The sequence below is a fragment of the Suncus etruscus genome, chromosome 7, assembly GCF_024139225.1.
Source record: "Suncus etruscus isolate mSunEtr1 chromosome 7, mSunEtr1.pri.cur, whole genome shotgun sequence".
NCBI lineage: Eukaryota > Metazoa > Chordata > Mammalia > Eulipotyphla > Soricidae > Suncus > Suncus etruscus.
Window position 1 is genome coordinate 32,511,080 of NC_064854.1, and position 17,514 is coordinate 32,528,593.

The following is a 17,514-nucleotide window of genomic DNA, read 5'->3' on the forward strand; positions in this document are numbered from 1 at the left end:
ACATGGGAAGGTTCATGGGAGGGCACCTTTGTTTAATCCTGAGTTTTGCCAGCCTTGACCTCTGAGCACAGAGCCAAGAGTAGCCCTTGAGCACCCTTGGTACGACCACCAAACCCTCCATTTCTAAAAAAAAAAAAAAAAAAAAAAAAAAAGACAACTTAAAAAGGGAGTTACTTGCCATTAGTCAACAGGAAAGTGAATATTACAACCCTAATGAAATAGCTTCACTCTCATTTGGAAAGAACTTATGCACCTTTCCAGTTTTCCTCTGAGTTAAAGTTCACTCCATGCTTTGATATTTCCTTTGTTCTTTCAGCTTTCCTTAATTTTACCATTAAGGTACTTTTGTGAACATAAACTCTGGAAAATAAAAGGAAGAAAGTCAGAGATTCTCACTCATGAGTGAAAAATTCTCTTCCTCCTGCAGAAAAGGATGGAGACCAAATTGGATAGGATGAGGTTAAGCATACCTTTGCCATCACATATACCCCTTGTGAAATGATCAGTAACCCTGGGGATGAGACCCATGAAACTATGTCTGGGGTCACATCCAGAGGTGCCCAGCAACTATTCATGACTCTGTGTAACCAGGTATTGTGTCAGGATAGACAGGATGCATGGCAAACACTCTCTCTTTGATGTCTGGCCTTGCATTCTTGTAAACATAAGATATTTCGGGGGATCAGGGTTAAAAAAAAAAAGATATTTTAGGTAGGCGGCCTCTATGGTTGAGTCGTTATCTATTTCTGACCAGGACTCCAGCCATGAACAACATGCACAAAAATTAGCCTTTAGGAAGGAAAGTCAACAAGGGCTTCACAGGGTTTGAGCCTGGAATGTGGGTTCAGACTTCAGTCCTTCTGAATGTGAGGGATCCTATCACTCTAACATACATAAATATTAATGGTATAAGTCCCAGCTCAAAATCAGATGATCAATGTAACAAGAAATAAGGCAAAAAGAACAAGTTCAGTACCTAAGAAATAGGTGTGTGTGTGTGTGTGTGTGTGTGTGTGTGTGTGTGTGTGTGTGTAGGGAGTGGGCACACCAGAGAAATAGTACAGTGAATAGAGCACTTATTTTACAAGGAATTGGCCTGGACTTGATCTCCAGCATCCATATGCCCCCCACCCCCAACCCCACTTGAATGTAGAGCCAGGAGTAAGTCCTGTGTGAAGCTGGGTGTGTCCACCCCACCACTAAAAAGGAAAAAAGCAATAGGATAGGGAATAAGGTACTTGCTTTGCATGCAGCTAACCCTGGTTCAATCCCTGCAACCACACATATTCGAAGCAGCTTAATGGTAATCCTTGAGCTCAGAATCAGGAGAAAGTCTTGAGCACCACAGGGCACAGGTTGACCAAGAAAGAAAAGGTTGAGTTTACCCTTATTCCACCTTTCTCTTATATTTTGACTGAACAGATGGGTATTATCTTTCCACATCAAGGAGAGCAGCCTGCTGACCCAGTGCGATTCTAAAGCTAACTTCATCTGGAAACACAAGCGCGACATATGCAGAAATAATGTTTAACCAAATATCTGGGCACCTTGTGACCCAGTCAAGTTGACACATAAACTTAACCCTCCACAAGGGCAAAATAAATTCCAGAATCTAATTACTGCTTAGGGGGCTGCTCAGAGAGCCTTGTCAGGCTGGATCAGAAATGAAAGGGCAGGGGGAGAGGGGAGAGACAGAGGAGAGAGCAGCAGAGAGAAGCTGGATCAGAAATGAGAGAGAGAGAGAGAGAGAGAGAGAGAGAGAGAGAGAAACAGAGAGACAGAGAGACAGAGAGACAGAGAGACAGAGAGAGACAGAGGCAGAGGCAGAGAGACAGAGACAGAGAGAGACAGAGAGACAGAGAGAGACAGAGAGACAGAGAGAGAGACAGAGAGAGACAGAGAGAGACAGAGAGACAGAGAGGAAAGAGAGGAGAGAACAGCAGAGAAAGAGAAACCTACTTGCCTGGAAAATCAAGGATGGACAAAGGCAAAATGAGATGCAATTGTATTTCTGGATTCAATTTAATTTTCAGTATTTTTGTTGTTGTTCTAGGCAGGGGGTATGGGGGAACTTTGGGTCACATCTGGCAGAGCTTAGGGAATATTCTTGGTTCTGTGCTTAGGAGCAACTCATGGTGTTGCTCAGGGTACCATGTATGCTATAGATTCAAACCAGGGTTGTGGCCACAGCTGCATACAAGGCAAGTGTATTACCTATTGTACTATATCTCCAGCTCTTAAATATTTTTTTTTTTTTGTAATTTTTTGGTCACACCCGGCAGTGCTCAGGGGTTACTCCTGGCTTCATGCTCAGAAATTGCTCCTGGCAGGCACGGGGGACCATATGGGACGCCGGGATTCGAACCGATGACCTTATGCATGAAAGGCAAATGCTTTACCTCCATGCTATCTCTCCGGCCCAAATATTTAACTTTTTTTTTCCACCTTTTGGTTTGGGCCACAGTTGGTGGTACTCAGGGTTTACTCCTGGTCTGGACTCAGGAATCGCTCCTGGTGAGCTCTGGAATGCAGGGTTCTAACTCAAGTTAGCCACCTGCAAGGCACGCATCCACTTGCACAATTTTCCAGCCTCTCAAACTTTAATTCTTGACACAAAAATCTAAATCAGGAGAGGTTAAAAACAGCTAACACAGTGGGTAGGGCACTTGCACATGGTCAACCTGAGTTTGATCCTTGGCATCCCATTTGGTCCCCTGAGTACCACCAAGTGTAATTTCTGAATAAAAGAGCCAAGAGTAACCCCTGAGCACCACTGCGTCTGGTCCCTAAACTAAAAACAAAAACAGCCTCCCTTCCCCCCAAATTTCCCCCACCCACCTAATACAAGCTAACCCGCATGCTTTGCATGGGCCAGTCCTGGGTTCCATCCCTCTAACTGTGCATGGTTCACTAAGCACGTTCAAGAGTGATCTTGAAGCACTAGCCAGAGGTAGCTCTTGAGCAGCACAGGATCTGCCCGAAATCAAAACAAAGAAATAGAATGATTGAATGAATTCATCAGTCATATCCTGAGATTTCTGGTTGATGTCACTTACAGGACTTCTTGTTTTATACTACCTTCTGGGTCCAAGCATCATGTAGCTAAAGACATCCGCAGACCTTTGATTCTTCTGGATTTTAGTCTTGTTCTCCTGCAGACAATCTACATTTAAATATGCAGCCCCCGGGGTTCTATAAACATGAAGGAGAATTAGGGTATTCTTCTGACTTCTGGTCTCTGTCTTTTGATGTTGGTGGTGGGGTTTGGACCACATCAAACAGTTTTGGAGGATCACTCTTGGCTCTATGTTCAGGAATAACTCCTACTGGTGCTCACAGGACTATCTGGGATGCCTGAGACTGAGCCTGGGCCAGCCATATTAACGACAAGCTCCTTACCTGCTGTGCTATCTCTCTGGCCTGAAGCTATTGGTTTCAGAGTTGCTACACCAGTCTTCCTACATTGTCCAATGGTCTTCCTTTTTTCCTCCTTATCATCCTCAATTCTCAGTTCTCTTGATCATATCTCAGAGATGGTCTCCATTGGAGATTGCCTAATACCTTTTTATGTTTCTTTATACTCCTCCTATGAGAAAGATCATCTTGTATTTACATCTTATTTTACCTCAAAGATCATCCCTGGTTCCTTTGTATATTTGTCTACAACTTGGATTTACCTCAAAACAGCGATTGTCTTCTTTGTAAACTTGGATGGGGTAGGCTCAGGATAGCTGCCCCACCTGGATGTGGTCCTTGTACTCAATAAAAACAGCTGTGGCCGGCAGCTTGATACTAGATAGAAGACTGCCAGACTACATGTCTTTCACCCTCAGTCTGTTTTGGATTATTTCACTCACAACTCTGATTTGCCTGGGCTTGGAGATATGGTGCCTGGGGTGATTTTACATTTATCTGTTTACTTTCTGTTTCACTCTACATAGTAGGAAACACTTCATTCCTTCCAAGTGTAAGGAAATAATAACATTTCATCTTTTCTCATAGTTGAGTAGTATTTCATTGTACGTGTATACAATTTATCCATTCAACTCAAGTTGGGAGCTTGGTTTGCTTCCAGATCTTGGCAATTGTGAATAGTGATACAGTTAACACAGGAGTGCATATTTCCTTTTGGATGATACTTTTGTATTCTTGGAACTGACAGGAGTGAACTTGCTGGGTCATACGGAAGTTCTTGAACTGATGAAGGCAGGGAGTCACGTGGTCCTTCAAATTTAGAGATTTCACAATTTTTTTGCTCAGTCTCCTCTGCTAATATGTATGTTTCCTAAAATGGACTCTGAGAACCAGATGTCATTTTCTGTCTTTACTTGATTTCCTTTTCTGGGTAGATACTGAAACTCCAGACTGAGGATATTCTCCACTGCTGCTCTGAATAACTTCTTGTTCTGTTGTTCGAGAAGTTTACTTTGCATGCAAGCAGGAAATTGTGTGTGTGTCTGTGTGTGTGTGTGTCTGTGTGTATGCATGAGAAAGAGAGAGAGAAATATGATACTAAACTATCTTGGGTGCTGAAGAGATAATATAGTAGATAGGGACTTGCCTTGCACGCAGTTTCATCTCCAGCATCCCATTTTCCCTGAGCACTTCCAGGAGAAATTCCTGAGTGCAGACCCAGGAGTAACCCCTGAGCATTCTAGTGGGGCCCTAAGGCAAAACATACAGTTCCCCCCAAACCTACTTCTCTTTGTGGTCATCTACATTTATTGCATTTGGAGATGGAGTCCCCAAAGAGGGAATCCATTTGTGATTATCCATTTAATTGACTGGTGAAACTCAGTCAACTAGACTTGTGATTCAAACAAAGTTTTAGGATGAGGGGCTGCTTGGGCCCAGTGGTTTATCCAGGGATTTTCTGGCCACCCCAGTGGTGTCCAATGATCACCAGGGCTCTACCTAGTGGTGCTTGAGAGCCTCCAGAGTTGTATTTGGTAGAACTTAGGGAAAACAGGAGGTACTAGAGATTAAACTGAGGTTGGTCTCATGCAGACATGTACCTTATATCCTGTACTCTTTTTCCAGTCCTGTAGTCACCTTTATTTTTATTTATTTATTTATTTTGTGGTTTTTGGGTCACACCCGGCAGTGCTCAGGGGTTATTCCTGGCTCCAGGCTCAGAAATTGCTCCTGGCAAGCACAGGGGACCATATGGGGTGCCGGGATTCGAACCGATGACCTCCTGCATGAAAGGCAAACACCTTACCTCCATGCTATCTCTCCGGCCCCCTGTAGTCACCTTTAAAGTAAGCTGGACAATAATAAAAAATAATAATAATAAATAAAATGAGTTGGACAAAGCTCTTCCATAATGAGAGACTGCAGAAGTGTCTTCTGGGGTTTGAGATGTTGAATTGTGTTTTGCAGCATCAGTGAGATAGATGCAAGGCAATGAAGATGACAACCTCCACCCAACACCAACTTCACTCTCTGGCTGTCTGGGAAGCTCAAATAAAATTCCTTTTTTCCTTCACAAGGTATTTCCCAGACCCTTCCATTAGATTATTACCCCAGGCAACAAGACAACCAACGAAACTGCATCTCTGAACTAGGCCATTACAATACCTTGCAATCTATTCTGGACTTTGGTTTCAAAGCCAGAAATTGTGCCCCTCACTGGAACAGATGCCTGGCAAGGAAACTGTTGTAGAGAGAACTGATAAGTTGACTATGATCCAGAAAAGAACATGGCTACCCTCTCAGTTCTTAGCTTGGGATGAAAAAAGTAGCCATCATGGGAATAATAATTCATCCCTGAGTTGAGAGGGTGGAGGTAGTTTTGGTTGGAAGGAAAGGAAGTGCCAATCCAGAGGCTCTCCTGAAAATGATTTTTCTTGCTGGTATCTGCATGATGACTGAGAAGCCCATGAAGGGCCAAGAAGAAATAAATGAGTGCTGATGTTTTCCATTAGAGTGGCACAAATAGAGATAACAATGAAGCATTTATAGAATCACCCCATGCTTGGGATTCCATGGGAACTTTAAGACATAAGGGCTTGGGCTGAAGAGATAGAACAGTGGGTAGGGAGCTTGCTTGCAAGCAGCCAACCTGTGTTCGATTCCCAATATCCTGAGCCCTGGCAGGAGTAATTCCTTGAGTGCATGACTGTAGTAACTTCTGAGCATTGTTGGATGTGGCTCCAACGCAGAAGTTTAAAGCCATCAGGTTGTAGAACTAAGTGAGGCCCCAAAAGGTTCCATGACTGACCTGAGATCACATAGCCAAGGAATGGATTTTCTGGGACTAAAAATCAATATTTACTTTGAATCTTAGCAATTTTATTTTAGCAGTTACTTTAGCAGTTAATTTTTGGCCCACACCAGGCTGTGCTCAGGGGTTACTCATGGCTCTGTGCTCAAAAATCACTCCTAACAGGATTGGAGGATCATATGGGAAGCTAGGGATTGAACCTGGGTCAGCTGTATGCAAGGCAAACACCCTACCTGCTGTGCTATTGCTCTACTCCCCCTCCCCCTTTTTTGCTTTTTGTTTTGGGCCACACCCGGTGATGCTCAGGGGTTACTCCTGGATATGTGCTCAGAAATCGCTCCTGGTTTGGGGGACCATATGAGATGCCAGGGGAATGAACTTTGGTCCGTCCTAGGTCAGTATGTGCAAGGCAGATGCCCTACCACTTGTGCCACTGCTCTGGCTCCTTTTTATTTTTATTTTTCCCCTTTTGTTTTTAACAGTTAATTTAAGTGTTTCTTTGAGGGGAAGGAAACTTCAGCTAATCTTCAGTTTCACTATCTTTAAAATGTCTATTCTAACACCTGCAAAAATGAGCTATTACTGGGTCTAAATGAATTAATGCCTACATGTACTAAATGTTATATCTATGTTGTTATATGAGCTACTCTTTGCTGCTTCTTTTGAGAGTTGATTTTAAAAATGCCAGTTTTGGGCCAAAGAGATAGCACAGCGGTAAGGCTTTTTCAACACATTCCACATCGTAAGTGACAACATTTTCTTAATTGGTAAATGGTGGGATAAGTTTGGGCCACACCGGGTGGTGCTCCGGGGATACTTCTGGCTCTAAACTCAGGAATGACTCCTAGCAGTTATCAGGGGACTCTATGGGGGACTTAAACCAATGTTGTTGCCAAAGATGGTACATGCAGGGCAAGTATCCTGTATTCTGTACTCTCATTCTGGCCCAGCAACATTCTCATTTAGCCTTTTTTTTGGGGGGGCACACCCGGTGGCTCAGGGGTTACTCCTGGCTATGTACTCAGAAATTGCTCCTGGCTTGGGGGACCATATGGGGATCGAACCCAGGTCTGTCCTGGATCAGCTGCATGCAAGACAAACACCCTACTACTGTGCTATTGCTCTGGTCCCTCTTTTAGCCTTTTATGCAGAAATCTCAGCTACCAATTCACCTCTCCCACCTTAAAAGTTGAAGTCTTGATGCAACTGATTTTAAGGAGCTCTAAAGAAAGAATACTTTTTTTTGGTTTTTGGGTCACACCCGGTGATGCTCAGGGGTTACTCTTGGCTATGCATTCAGAAATAACCTCTGGCCTGGGGGAACATATGGGACGCCTGAGGGTCGAACCACGGTCTGTCCTAGGTTAGTGCATGCAAGGCAAATACCCTACCACCTGTGCCACAGCTCCAGCCCCTAAAAAGAGAATAATTTTGGGTTCTTTGGAATAAGAAATATTCTCACTTGTTGGAGTAACCGGTTTTCACTCTATTCAGGCTCCTTTACTTGTGCTTGTTACTAATGAACTGGAAGTACCTCTGAATTGGTCCCTGAGACTGAGGTCATTATTGGAAAGAGAAAGATCACCCCCTTGGGTGGAAAACAGGTATGGGTCAGCTAATTGTGGTTTTATTTTCCCCAACTAGTCTGCCTGCTGGTATCTTTTGCTATCGAGCAAAAAGCTTATGGTGAAGTTTCCTGAACCTTTTTTATTCTCTTCAACTTTGTGTGGAATATTTCCTTTGTGGGCATTTGCTTGCAGACCCACACTCCCCAATCCCTCAGGACTGAGGCATGAGGCTTCTGCTTCACTTTCTCTCTCTTAGATACTTGTTCTGTAGAAACTCTACTGGTGGGGAAGTGAGATAAGCATGGAATAGGACACCCGAGGAACTAGGCATGACTGCTCCTAGTTTCTTGGGACATTAATCAGTCCATAAAAATGGAATTAAATCAACTCTCAATTGAGTTTTGTAGTTCAGCTTTAAAATGTAATCACTGCTGATGGGGCCTGAGCGATAGTGCAGTGGTGGGGCATTTGCTTTGCCAGTGGCAGACCCAGGACAGACCTTAGTTGGATCCCCTGTGTCCCACATGGTCCCCCAAGCCAGGAGTAATTTTTGAGCTCATAGCTAGGAGTAACCCCTGCGCCATCACTGGGTGTGGTCCAAAAACAAACAAAAAAGTAATCACTGCTTAGATGTAACGAAAGAATAGGAATATTTTCATGAATTTGGGACCACAGCTGAACTCCTCTCAGAATCCTCTATAATTCAATATAGGAATGACTTTGGAGGAGACTTTCCATCTGGGGACACATAGAGTAAGTTCCCTAAAGCTCTGTGCCTGAGAGATTGGAATCCTCTTCAAATGTATAGTAATCCTTCATTTTCAGTCTTTTTGATCTGATACATCTATTTTAATAGCAACTTGAAATTTTGCTCTTGCTCTGTCTGAGTCTCTTAGGCAGACAGATGGATCTTTCTATCCTTCCTTTTCCTGAATTGCAAAGCCTTTGGTGAAATGTGGAGAACGACATTTTCCCAGATTTTGAAGCATCTTCATCTTCTTTGAAGAAGTAGCTGATTGTCTTAAAATGGGACATTTTCCTTTTTATTCTTCAGAAGACAGTGATGGAGGGAACACAGAAGTCATTCCTAACAAGACTTTACTATCCCTAACTACAGGGGAAAATTAAAGCCATTGAGAATTACCCCCAAGAAACCATTTTATTTTATTTACAGGACCAGTCTTTATGCTGTAGTTTTGTTTTCTCCTTTTTGGTTCTTGTTTCTTGTTTCTTGGGCCACACCCAGTGGTGCTTAGGGCTTACTTAGGACTCTACATTCAAGGATTAATCCTAGTAGAGCTCATGGAACCATAAAGGTGTTGGGGATTAAACTGGGTTGACTGTATGTAAGGCAAGCACCCTAACAACTGTATTATCTCCCCAGCTCCTTTTCTCCTTTATGGAAATAAAAGATCTTCTTTTATTAAATACAATTTTAAAAAATATTTTTTAAGATAAAATCAATTTCTTGCCCCCCCCCAACAAACAACAAACAAAACTGTCTTTTTTGAAGATTTTGCCAGTGGTTGGGTATCATTGGTAGCTTTGCATTTGAGTTCAAGGACTGGGCTGCCATTAGTTTGCAAGGTTGCTGGGGTTGCCGAGTGAGTCAATGGCAGAGTTGGGTTAGCTCCAGGCTTCTGCCCTCTAGACTGGTTGTTTTTCTCGAAGCTAGCAGTTGTTCAAGTTGCTCCGAGAAGGGTTTGTTAAGTGGAACAAAGGAATCGTGGTTCTAGCACCTGTGAGAAAGGCCATCAGAGTCCCCCAAGAGTCCTCTCTCATCACAGGATTCCAAAGTGGTCATGTCAGGAGCAGTGTGGGTCTGTCTTTCAGATGAGGTCACAACACTAATTCACATTCAAGAGCTCTGAAAGAAGTGCACATGAGAGTGTGTCTTCCACCAGCCTTTCATGCCCATAGCACAATCTCTATCACTTCTGTCTTTGGACTCAAATCTTCCTCTCTCAAGTTAGATCAAGGGCTTCACACACCCAAAACAAGTGCTCTAGTACTGAGTCACATCCCTTGCCCTTCCAGTCTTCTGCCCTTTCTGCTCCTACTGTAAGGACAGGTGGGCACAGGCCAACCTCACATTTACAGACACTGACCAAGATACCTGGCTGGATAGGCCCTAAGTTATGCCTTAACTATGCATTAATTATTATATACATTGTTGGAGGTCAGGCTGACATGGGGAAATAGAGCCACCGACCTTCCCAGAAGAAAAGAGGCACCAGGGAGGCACAGAAACTGATACAGATAGACACCTATGGTGCCCCCATAAACACTTATCTATGTCGGCTCTCCCACATCCGGACCTGGTGGACATGCCTTGTCTAGGGCGGCCTTGATCCATTTGAATTATGTTATTTGTGTTATGCAAAATTATGTTATTTTTTATGTTATTATGTTATGTTATATTGAATTATGTTATTTGTGTTATGTGTATCCTTTGCTATCTGTTTCCTGAGGCTAACTAAACAATGTGCATGGTGTCAGTGACTATAAAACTCTACAGACCCCAAGCTGGGGGCCTAACCTACATCCTGCTCTTCAGGAGTGATTGGACCCCAGCATGCTGGCTTAATAAACTCCGCTTTGTGACTTGCATTGCCGTGTGGTCTCTTTGTCTTATCACTGGGCTGCTACCAGGAACCCAACACTACCAAGAATAAATTCCCTAAAACACGGTCTCCTAAACCTGTATTTGTGGTTAACAATTGAAGAACAGGAAGTTTGCTAACTTATTTATTTTTTTGCCACTCCCTGCCAGGCTCAGGGATTACTGGCTTGACACTTGATGGTCGCTTCTTGTAATGTTCTAGTAACTATGTGAGGTAAAGTTGGAATCTGGAGTTCACACGCACTGTATATGCAACAGCCTTTTGAGCTATCTCCCTGGCTATGTGTTAGAACAGACGGTCTCTGAAGAAAAGAAGCCATTCAAGAGCCAACTCCATTTACTAATTCTCAGCTTGCAGCCAGACCAGTAATCTTCCTCCAGTTTATTCTAGATAGAAGTTAGTTTTTTTTTTCCCCTCTCATTTTGTTTTAAAGGAAGATTACTTGAAGACTCATCAAAAGGTCATCAAACCTCTTGTTTATTTACAGCTTTTGAAGATCAAGTTCTCTATTAATAGATGTGGAACTCCAAAAGTGAGCACGATTCTCCTTATCACCCAAAGGACTGAAAGTTCCTGAGGAGGTTGAAGGGAAAGGGTTGCTTTCCTTTAAGTGGAAGTAAATAAATATGTGGGAACAGAATTTAATCCTTTACAGTTCCCAAAGGGTTGTCTACCCCCCTCCCCTGGCCCTTTTTAAATGAAGTTGAAACCCTTCAGGAATGGCTCACTATCCAAATACTGTTCTTATCTGTAGTTTTCTTTGGAAGCTGTTCAGTAGTAGATATAGATGTCCAGACAGACTCAGCCTGTCCTTGGGAGCTATATATGGGACAGTTGGTAAAGCATACACTGCTCCTCTGTCCTCTGACTCTCCTTTCTTTCTTTCTCCAAGTTGAAACTTGACCTTAAGCATTCAAATTCTTCCATTCCCAACAAGCCCCCTCCCCCCCAAAAAGACCCTAGTTCAAGGACATCCATTCCATTTTAATACATTTTACCCTAAGCACACTTGCCAGTTCTTGGTGCTTCTTCACCTTGCCATTGAAGATGGGGATTGGAGCATGAATGAGTTGACAATGGAAAAAGACACACATCAGGCTGCTCCAGGCCAATAGTTCGGACTCGGCAGCTAAGATAGTATTTCACCAAAACCCACTTATCTAAGTGGGAGCGCATCTAATGAAAGCTTTTAGCCTTTGGTATGGGCTTGTACTTAACAGCCTCCAAATGGTGGTTCTTTCTAGTTTTATTAAAGGGGCCGGATCCTTCTCATAAGTTTTTCATTAATGGGATTATAAATTGATATAATTTTAAATCCAAGAATGCAGAACTGGTATGTGGTAAACATAAACATGTGTTTGGTGTTAGATGTAAACTAGTGTAGCCAAAGTGGGCAAGTGTTGTAAACTTCAAACATGAACCAGATGTAAGGTAATTAGAGGCATGAAAGTGTTGACAACAGCAGTGAACTGTAGCAATGAAATGAATTGTTAGTTTAGGCAGGAATCGCCATGGCCCTGGCGGATTTATAACGTTTCTAGCTGCTGTATGAACTTGATGTTACCCTTCTCTAGGAGAACCCAAGAATTGCTTCTTATTCACTCACAGGCAGGAAGTACAACTTGGAAGCACAGGAACTACAGTATTCGCTTTCTAAGCCTGGAAACATGCATAGGCATTGTCTATTGCAAAACTGGCTAAGCAGGGAGGAATGATTTGTAAATGGTAGTTTAACCCTTTGCTAAGCTTAAAAGTAAACTTTTAGACCCCTACAGGAAAAATCAGTTGGACTGTAGGTTGAGTCCATATGGTTTCCGTCTTCCTAGCCTCATGGGATAATCTGTTTACTCTGTGTGATATGATAAAATGTGATAACAGCAGAATTTAAAGTGCTTGCAGCCCAGAGCAAGTTTTACAACTGTCTAAGACTGACGTGGAAGATGCCCTTGATTTTCAGCATGATTCAAGGGTTCTGTTGCTGAGCTATAATCTCAGGGAATGAAAATTTAAGAAAAAGTTCTGTATTTGTATGTTGGGAGAAGAGCAATGGAATTATCATTATCAGGTGTTAGTTGAGAAGAGCCACATCTTTGTATGTAGTATTTTTTGGTAAATGACACATGACTATTGTTAATCATTTTCAGCAGCCAGAGGTTCATTTTATTTGTTCTTTGGGGTGATGCCTCTCAAACAATATTCAGGAGGCATCATTCCCCATGATTCTCAGCAGCTTGGTCCTGCTGTTTATTGATAGGTCCTGAGGATGTGATATTATTTGGGTTTGGGCCACCCCAACAGTGCTTGGAGACTTCCAGGGACACCTCTAGCAGAGCTTCTAGGTAGGGCCCCATCTGACAATGCTTAGGGAATCACATAATACCAGGAATAAAACCAAGGCATGCATGCACTGTAACCCCTGCACAATATATAAATATAATATATATATGTACATATAAATCTATATACAATATGTTTATTTGAACACCATGATTACAAATATAACTATAGTTGGATTTCAGTAACAAAAAGAACACCACCCGGGCTGGAGAGATAGCATGGAGGTAAGGCGTTTGCCTTTCATGCAGAAGGTCATTGGTTCAAATCCCGACATCCCATATGGTCCTCCGAGCCTGCCAGGAGTGATTTCTGAGCATGGAGCCAGGAGTAACACCTGAGTGATGCAGGGTGTGACCCTTCCAAACCCTCCCCCAAAAAGGACACCACCCTTCACCAGTGCAACATTCCCACCACCAATGCCTCCCATCTCCCTCCTCTCACAACCCCTGCCTGTATTTGAGACAGGCATTCTACTTCTCTCACTCATTATGAATATTTTAGACCCAAAGAATCATTTTAATAAGTTATTTTTGATTTAGTCAAGCCAACTTTAAAGTCATCAAATGGAATCAGGAGTCTTCACTGCTGACAAGAGCTTTGCTTATTTTCATATCTAACAATGTAAACATGTGCCCTTGGTCTCTACATTCAGCTCGTATGGGTTCTGAAAAAAGATGGTTGTTTAGTGTTGAAGGTGAAGAAAAGCCTGAGTGAGCTAAAGTGTATGTAAATGACAAATAATATCAATTTGTTTTTTTTTTTCTTTTTTGTTTTTGGGGCTACATCCATGATACTTATGTGTTACTCCTGGCTTCACTCATGAATTACTCATGGTGGTGCTTAGGGATGCCAAAAATAGAACCTATGTTGACTGTGTACAAGGCAAATGCCCTACTTTTATGTGTTTGTTTTGTTTTGGGGCCATACCCGGTGGCGCTCAGGAGTTACTCCTGACTCTGTGCTCAGAAGTTGCCCCTGGCAGACATGGAGGACCATATAGGATGCAGGGGTTCGAACCACCATCATCCTGGGTTGGCTGCATGCGAGACAAACATCCTACTGCTGTGCTATCTCTCCAGCACAAATGTTCTACCTTTTGTCCTATCACTCCGGCTTCAGTATCAACTTGTTATTGTACACATAGAAACAAACACCACCACAGCAATAAAACCACCTTTCATTTCAGAGAGCAGTCCCTGTGGGTTATCACTGAAGTGGTCCTCCTTTCTTTGATGACACCAGCATTTGGGAGTTAGATAGCTGTCACTTCCAACTACAGATCCTTCAACCACTCAAAGCATCACTTTATTGAACCTTACTAAATGACTTATGTTCACTGTGCTTTCCTTCAATGCCAGCTTCTGACTTTAAAACGTGAAGAAGCATCATATTGGAAATATTTTCTTTATATTTTTCAGTAACTTATATAAAGGCTTATCACATCTTAACCCATGTGGCCTCTTAATGTTGAAAAAAAGGAGATACTTTGGATCTCTTATCTATCTTCCTAAAATATTCATAAATCATAGTTGACTCTTCTGCCTCCTAAAGTGTTCAATGACATGAGAAATATGAAAGTGTTTTGTTAGTATTATTTGTCACAGTGTGTTCATTGCTTTATTTGTTTGTAGGAAATGTTTTGAGAGAGAGAGATAGAGAGAATGTCTACCATAGAGGGTAGGTATGGAAGAGGAGGAGAGGGTAGAAGGGGAACTGGGGACAATGGTGGCAATGAAATTTGTACCTGTGAAGGGTATTAGACATTGTATGACTGAAAGTCAACCACGAACAACTTTGTAACTGTGTATTTTTATGACGAATTAAATTAAATAATTTATTTTTTAAATTATTTAATTTTGTACCTAGTGATAGCATGCAGTAGGGGGTTTGCCTTACACAGTCCAATTCAGGAGGATGGTGGTTCCGAATCCCAGCTATCCTATGTGGTTTCCCATGCCTTCCAGGAGCAATTTCTGAGCATTAAAGCCAGGAGTAACCCCTGAGCATTACCTGGTGTGACCCAAAAACCAAAAATCCCCCCAAAATATTGTGGGGCAGAGAGATAGTACAGGAATTCAGGCACATGTCTTGCATATGATAGAATAGATTTGATCCCCAGCAATGCGAGAGTGGTCCCCCAACCCTGCCAGGTGTGACCTCAAATAAAACAAAACAAAAAGCCAAATTCATCATTATATATTATTTTCTTCAACAGATACCCTAAAAACTTGTGGTCCTAAGAATTTAACCCAATCCCTTATCTTGCCCTAGGCCTTTTTCGAAGTCACTGAGTCTCTTCTGTAATGGAGGAATTACACGAATAGCACTTGTTTTAATCACTTCAGTGCTCATGGTGCTCATGACTGTGCGTACTGGGCAAGTGTCCGAAGTCGCTGAATCAACTACTAGCACCAAATTCCTCATTCAGCCACCAAGACCTAGAAGGGTGGACAATCAAATTATTCAACTCCTTTCTACATTTTCTTCTTTGTAAGCCAAAAGATAAATAGGATTTCACATTAGTGAATAGCTCTGGGCACAACTCTTGATAATTATTGGTAGTTGAGAAGTCATAAAACAATTATATATCCTCACCGACATCTGTCTGAAAATGCATTTACTTCTCATAAAGGATTTTTATTAGAAATATTTCTATCATTGGGGCACAGCATTAGGGCATTTACCTTGCACACAACTGACCCAGAATGGACAGTGGTTCAAATTCTGGCATCCCATATGGTCCCCCAAGCCAGCCAGGAGCAATTTCTGAGCACAGAGCCAGGAGTAACTCCATAGCATCTCCAGGTGTGACCCAAAAACCAAAAAAAAAAAAAAAAAAAAAAAAAAAAGAATTATTTCTGTCATTGACTGCAATAGCAGAAATGAGAAAAAAGAACTTAAAAAATTTCTGGGTGTACTACTGTTCCTTGATAAACATTATCTTTTGCATATCTATCGCATGTAATAAGCGAAAGGAGAGAAGCTTGCCAAGAAGAAAGATGTCGTTGCCCTTGTTGTAATAGAGTGTTTAAAACCTAATTTTGGAGATGAAATGTAGATGAAACAGAAATTGTAATATAAATCGGCTTGATTTTTAGGCTTATCATCCTTCTCTATGTAGGTACACAAGTTTAATGCCAGATATATTAACTTCTCTGTGATCTCAGAAAAGGAAAAGTCTTTGAGGGAAAAAAATGTTCCTTAGGTTCTAATTTTTTTGGTTTGTGTTTTGAACCATATTCAGACGTCCTCAGGGCTTATCCTTGGCACTGCCCCCAGGATTCACGTTGGGAGTGCACCAGGGTTCAGGTGATTGATAATCAGGTCAGCCCTGTGCAAGGCAATTATCCATACCTGTTGTACTATTTAACCTATGTTATTAGGTTCTAATAACAAAGCAGGGTTCTTTGGCTGAGGTTCATGATTTAAATATGTGTAACACTATATACACAAACAGAATATGTAAAAAGAAATTTAAATTTATATATGTTTGGGGCTACATCTAGTTCTGTGCTAAGGATCAGTCCTGTGGTACTCATATATAGTGTTGAGGATTTGAACCAGGGTGGGCTGATGCAAGGCAAATACCTTGACTCTTGACTATCTCTTTAGCGTCAATGCTATGCAGATATTTATACTGGAATATAAGAAAGGAAGAAGGGCTGCAGTGATAGTATAGCTGGAAGAGTGTTTGCCTTGCACATGGTTTCTCCCTCATGCCTGCCAGGAGTGCTCCTTGAGTGTAGAGCCAGAAGCAAGCCCTGAGCACGACTGGATGTGGCTCTCAAAAGACAACATGGGCTGCTGAGTTAAATGTCCTGAGTTCAATTGACATAATGACCTGGCACAGGCCTCAGAAAAATGGACATTCTCCATTCACCCCTGAACCAGGGTAGCAATCCACGAAACATCCAAGTTTGTCTATAACATCACCTGGAAGCAATCCTCCATCAGGAAAGATCCTACCACTGCTCTGACATCAACCTGCTCAAAAGAGACTTCCCTTATTACTGAGAAGACTTAACAACAACAATGACCTGCTTACAGGACAGGGCTCTCTGCATTGCCCTTTAATTGTGAGATGAAACTAGAGGATGCTCCACAACCTGACTTCAATGTAGGATATGCAGATTCCAAGATCTTTAATATAGAAACACGATACCAACAACTGAGATTGTATGAAAAATAAAAGTGTGTTGGCACTACAGACAATGTCTTGGATTGGACAAACTAGCTTGCCTGGAGCCTAGAGTTGGTCTTATGCCAGGAAACTTCAGGGGTAGGGTCTCCTTGTATTTAGGCCAAAGTTTTTCCTTTCCATGTCCCTCATATTTTGGTGGGCCTATGCAAACAATAATTGCCACTCTAACACCGTTTTTACTGTGCTCCTTTGACTCTAATCTTAAAAAAAAAACCCACTTAAACTTTCGAGGTTAACTTAAACTAATATGCATGTGCATGGAAATGTAAAAAAATACTCTGCCTTTAATGTTTAAGGAGTTACATAAGTTTTATGGCTTTAGATTGCTTTGTGTGCTGCTAAGAAATATTATAATGTATTACAATCTGGGGACTTGAGGGACAAAGTAATTGTACATGTGTTCTGTTTTATTTATCTTAATGTTCTTTGGCTGAAAGTTCAAAGTTAAGATATCAGCAAGGGGACTTCTTCTGAGAATTCTGTTTATGGGTGATTGTCCTTCCACTGTAACTCTACCTTGTCCTCTTTCTTTGCATCTTTGTTCTTATAATTAAAAAT